The following is a 6,000-nucleotide window of genomic DNA, read 5'->3' as shown; positions in this document are numbered from 1 at the left end:
TTTTTCTTTTTTAAAATATTTCCCACGACAAAACACCCTCTGTCCAACTTCGTAAAACTGTTTTCAAGTTAAATCCTTACATTTTTATAGCTTCATGCATCTCTAGTATGATATTATTGAAATTTAAAATCCAGGAAGAAATGTCTTTTTAGGTGGCGCTTCAATCGCTATTATGATGAAACAAACTCCAGTTTCGAGCTCGTGAGAATACAAGACCTTTTGTGAAACACAAATCAGGCAGTTTTTTTATAACCATTGAAGCTACAACCTCTTTGTGTTGGATGCTAATTATTCAATAACGTTTAAATATTCAAATAAGAATATCACGGGGGTGTTAATAGTAACCTAATAATGTGTTGATACTAAATATCAGTTATCTTCTAACTTTGTGTTTGTTAAAATAATAGTTTCAAACAACTTCCCAACGATATCTGAAAGACGTTGTTAACAGGTAATAATTCGTTGACTATTTATATACATATGGACAGCCTATGATTAAACAGGTTTAGGGCAATGACGTTTCGGCACACTAGTGTTGCCATTAACCAGTTTCAACACGAGACCTTCCCTGTCTAAAAACTTTTTCGACTACTTCTGAATGTGTAATTTCAACTTCGCGTGACTAGAGATTTTCAACCAGTAGAGATCTTGAGGAAGATTTGGGGTTTCGGTCTATTGATCGGTACAGTCTTATAACGATATTCATCTCACATCACTCTCTTGTGTTGGTTTGTTTTCCTAACAAAAACCATAAAGAAAATAAAAACCTTATCCGCTATCTAATCACAATAATAGATGTTTTACTCTTCAATACTGAAATAAATCGGTCACATCAGCAACTTTTATTAACATTCTCCTTATTTTTAAAGTTAAGATTCTAAACATTCAATTTGGCAACTTGATAAGTAAAAGTAACCACAGACTACTTTATTTACAACCGAAGGGTAACCACATGTTATTTCATTTACAACCAGATAACCAAGTGTTCAGACCTTAGTAAGACAACCAGAGGTGAATGTAAGAATACCTTGAGTACAGGTCTCGGGTTGTTTCAATACCGGTGTTGAGACCTTAGTAAGACAACCAAGGGTGAATGTATGAATACCTTGAGTACAGGTCTCGGGTTGTTTTAGTACAGATGATGAGATTTTCGTAAGGCATAACTAGACGGTAGTAAGCACTATTATTAGAGCCTTAGTAAGACGTAAGAATACAATAGTATGTACGAGAAGGAGAATAAACATTATATTTTGTTACAATACTGATGTTGAGGCTTTAGTAAGACAATAGTAGGTACGAGACTGTGAGTAGGAATCTAGATTGTTTCAATAGTAATGTTGAGACCTTAGTAACGTATAGTTGTTTAAATCTGAACTTGACATTTAGTTCGTTTACCCCGGATTTTAGAGACGTTAAGTAACGTAAAAATGTATTGATTGTTTGCTATAATTACTGTTCAGCATTATCTATCTATCTATCTCCCTCTGGCTTCGCCTTGCATAAACATTGAACAAGCGATTCTGGTCTTATAATCACGAGATAGTTATTACCCATACAGACTATTATAAGTCAAAAACTCATTATAAATTTCGCCGTGTTCGCAAAAAACCTAGGCCTACTTCCTGCCCACGTTCGTTCTAGAGTCACCTAGTACTTAAAAGCAAGTTTCGATTATGTCAAAAAAAAGGAAATTCTTCCTTCGTTTTAAACTACAGTTTTCTGGTTATCTGACTTTACTTTGAAGTTTAATAATTTGTAGATAATGTCTAAGAAGTCTACTTTTTGATAAATTCTTTGCCTGTGTGTTGAGCATTCAGATGAAAGAAAGACTTTGATTTTCTTGTTTCTCCATAGTACGAGTTGAGAAAAGCTTTGTTCCCATACGTTCTAACAAATGTAATGACTTTAATATGTTTTGTGTTGTTTTCTTTTCTTTTTTTATATAATCTGAGACCTCTGCATTCTCTAAAAAAAACTAATGACTTTTATTTATTTATAATTTTAAAATCCCCTTGTCTCTGACAAACGTAATTACTGATTTGTTGTTGAATTTCAGAACGTCGTTACCTTCGAGTTCTCTGACAAACGTAATGATTTTGATTTGTTTGTTTATAAATTGAGAACGTGTTTTCCCCTGTACAAACTGACAAACATAATAACTGCTTGTTTTACAATATTTACATCAAGTAAATTGTGTATAAAGTCACTAAAATGTCTATTGGTTGATTAACAACAAGTAGGATTTGTAAATCAAAATTTTAACCAATAGTCACTTAGAAATCACACAGAAGTAAACTTCAAGGAAATAGCGACACTGAATGGCGGTAAAACTATGGTTGTTTAGAACAACAGGTTTGGTCTCCATCCATCAAACCTAAACTGGTTATGTATTTTGTGAGAGAAAGGCTAATGATTGATGTAAATATGCCCATTTTCCCTCTTTAACCAAAGTGCACGTCCCAGCAACAGTCAGCTTCGTTTACTCAGCGATAAAACACTAAACAACGGTCCAATAAATTAACGCAAAGCTTGAACGATATGGATACAACGGTAACGAACTTACAATTCCAAAGAAAAGTACACAAGTGACGTAAGGGAGACTTTTATATTGTTGCGCCATGGCGTGTAGGATTACGTAATGCTTAATGTCTACTATAATAATTAACGTTATGTGTTTAAAAAGTTCTTTCTTTTTATCAGTGAACTTTTCCCCCGGTTTTGAAGCTAACAGAACCAAACTTGGGAGGCGGACTAGTGGTGGTTCGGTGGTTATCCTTATTTATATCCCCCCCCCCATCCAAGGCATGATATGGGTATAAGAGTGGGTTTTTAGGGTCTCTGAGCCAAATCGGACATCGGATTTTATGTTACTTGTCTCCTGTAATACCTGAGCGCCATGTCTGAAATTGTGTTTATAACTTCATCTGAAAACTACCGGGAACAAACGTGGCACACGTGCTCATTGGTACGCTTAAGTCCCCAAGAGTCATGATAGGAGCGTGGGGTGTTTATGATAATCTATGTAAACTAACTTGTCCATAGGTTGATACTAAAACGATTTTGAACTGCCAGTAAAGTACATTTCGCCACATCAGCTCATGCCCTTTCTGACCACAGCGCATCTTGACAATAATTCTGCAGCGTAAGTTATCATGGCTCCACCTTTATGCTTTCATGTCCGAACCACCCTATTCTTTCCTACTGCCTTTCCATAATCCATCTAGTGTATGAGGACGACGGTTTCATAGCGCTCGTTTGAACAATCCGATTGTACAGAAATAAATACATTTGGTTGGTATGTCGTCGTATTGAATAACAGTAATACCTTTTTTTTATTCTCCAGCTACTTCAGTTATGCGCCAGTTGAATGAATATATCGTGAAAATAGTTTGTGTACACATAATTTGTTTCACTTTTAGAGACGGAAATTCTTCTTGATCATGTTGTGTACTGTTGCCTAAACCAAGTGGACTGCTTTTGCCACTAACATTTGTGTTCGTGGATCCCCACTTTTTATAGGACTCTGCACTTTATTTACCATGGCTGAGGTACGACTTGTTACAAGTCTCTTTCTGGTTGGTCCTGGTGTCCTAAGTTGGTCCATATTTATTTGTTTTCCAATGCCATTAAGTATAAGGGATATTCGTGTCCTAGAAATTCTAAATAATCTTTCCGAACTAACCTTTATGATTCGAGAGATTAAATGTCTTGGGTCGGAAAAAGGCTTTTAGGTACCGTTTCCAAAATCCATCAATTTTCGGTGGCATCACACTACCTACAAAATGCCATATATGTTAAAATACAGTTCTGATACAATTTGTTCCACCGCGACTTTATATATAGTCGTTGTTGTCACGTTACTTATTTGTTTAATATAATGTACTCAATCCTCTGTAGAAAAACGTATGCCAGTATGTTTAATGGCGGCTTTGCTTAATGCAAGCGTTTACTTAAAAATTCACAGGCTAATTTTTTGTTAAGAATTTCCTCGCAAAGCAACACAAGGGCTATCTACTTTACCCCTCTCTAAATTTGAAATGATAAACTAGGTGTAAGGCAACTATACAACAGCACCCACCGCCAACTCTTTGACGTCTATTGTTAATATCTTTAAAATAATTATTTGAATTTATAAAAGCATGCAGAAGATGTGTGTGTAAGATTTTCCATATTTAACTTTGACAATAAAACAATAAAGCTTTTTAAACAGAAAATATGAAGAATTTGTAAATATTCTGAGGCACATGAAAAGTTTTTAATGGTTTTATTTATTTATTTTTTAAATTCAGCATGCCATTTTCACAAAATCTGCTTTTTGTTTCCATGGTAACAAACGGTCGTTTGGGTACTTTGAGTTGGTAATAACGTCGTTTTATTAAAAATAAGACATCCAATTCTTTATCTATGTTCTGAAACTTTTTCGCGAGATGCTGTCACTAACAAATTTATTCCAGTCCCTAGAGCCATTCCTACTAAATATAGTACTGCAATATGAATTTCATTAGCTTTTGAGGTAACGAACAGAGACGTCTAAGTCTCAGCATCTGTTTTGTTAGCTTAAATTTGTGAGGGTTTGAGGGTTGGATTTGAGAACAGTGTTCATGGCCGTTTCCTGTTATTACACATCTGAGCTTGTTGTCTTTACAAACTCATAAATAGAAGTAGAGTCAAAGACCAAAAATAAACTAAAATGTGCTCTTTCTTCTGGAAAAAAATGTACATAATGTTTCAACTAGTCAATCAATTAGAAACTTGAAATACACCGGACGAGAGAATATAAACATTGAACAGCAAGAGCATGGAATTTTATTTTTACAAAACTTTCCTATCAAACATAATTTTAATCATTATAATAAATAATCTATTTTAAATTAAATTTCAGACTCCGTTTTTAAATCAGGATCTGAATCTTCAATTTCTCAAGTTAGTTTTGTTAATTCTTTCGTATTTTTCATTTTAAACCAAAACCATATTGGGCTGTCTGCTGTTTCCACTGTGAGCAATCGAACCTCGGGTCGTAGTTGTACGTCCGTAAGCATACTGCTGCCCCACTGATGGACATTCTTACGTATTACTCGTACATCTTATATCTATACTTCTTAAACATATTTCTTTCATAATGGCAACGATTTGGCTGAAACTCAGTGATTCTACCTTAAATCTCAAAGGTTATTATCAAGTTTTAAGAAAAAGAACTTCAGCAAGGTTGACAAATATTTCATTAAAGTTTATAATAAGAACTTTAAGATGAACTTAGAAGAACATAAAATATTTTATTAAGATATTTTAAAAGCTAATGCACCATTTAAATCTGATTCATGTGGTTTAGAGAATTAACAAGGATTTCACCCGGGACTCACAAAAACCTGCTACCTTGATTTGGAACATTAATAAAATTTTCATTTAAGATGTCAGGTTGCAACAACAAAAACTCCCGCTCCGTACTTTGGAGCCATAGGTGGGTTATAAGAGTAAGTGCTAAATCCCGCTATTCCTTTAGAGCTTAACAAAATTCAACAAACAAAGAAACATAATTCTGTTACTCAAAAGTTTTCAGTCAACATTCTTCTCTCAAATAAACCAAAACTGGTTAAAATGTTTACATAACAACCACTTATTTTAACATATCAAATAATAATTATTAGTTACATAACAACCACTTATTATAACATGTCAGATAATATTTAGTAGTTACATAACAACGTGTTATGGTATGTCAAATAGTAACGTTAAATAATTTTACAATTTAGTAGATGACTTTATGACTGATTTTGTTTGGATATCTGTAAAGACACTAAGTATGTGAACTATGAAGACACTAAGTATCTGAACTATAAAGACACGAATTATCTGAACTATGAAGACACTAAGTATCTGAACTATGAAGACACTAAGTATCTGAACTATAAAGACACGAATTATCTGAACTATAAAGACACGAATTATCTGAACTATGAAGACACTAGGTATCTGATCTATGACGACACTAATTATCTGAAC

The sequence above is a fragment of the Limulus polyphemus genome, unplaced genomic scaffold (genome assembly GCF_000517525.1).
Source record: "Limulus polyphemus unplaced genomic scaffold, Limulus_polyphemus-2.1.2 Scaffold1059, whole genome shotgun sequence".
NCBI lineage: Eukaryota > Metazoa > Arthropoda > Merostomata > Xiphosura > Limulidae > Limulus > Limulus polyphemus.
The sequence above is the reverse complement of the archived record's forward strand: the minus strand, read 5'-3'. Positions refer to the sequence as shown.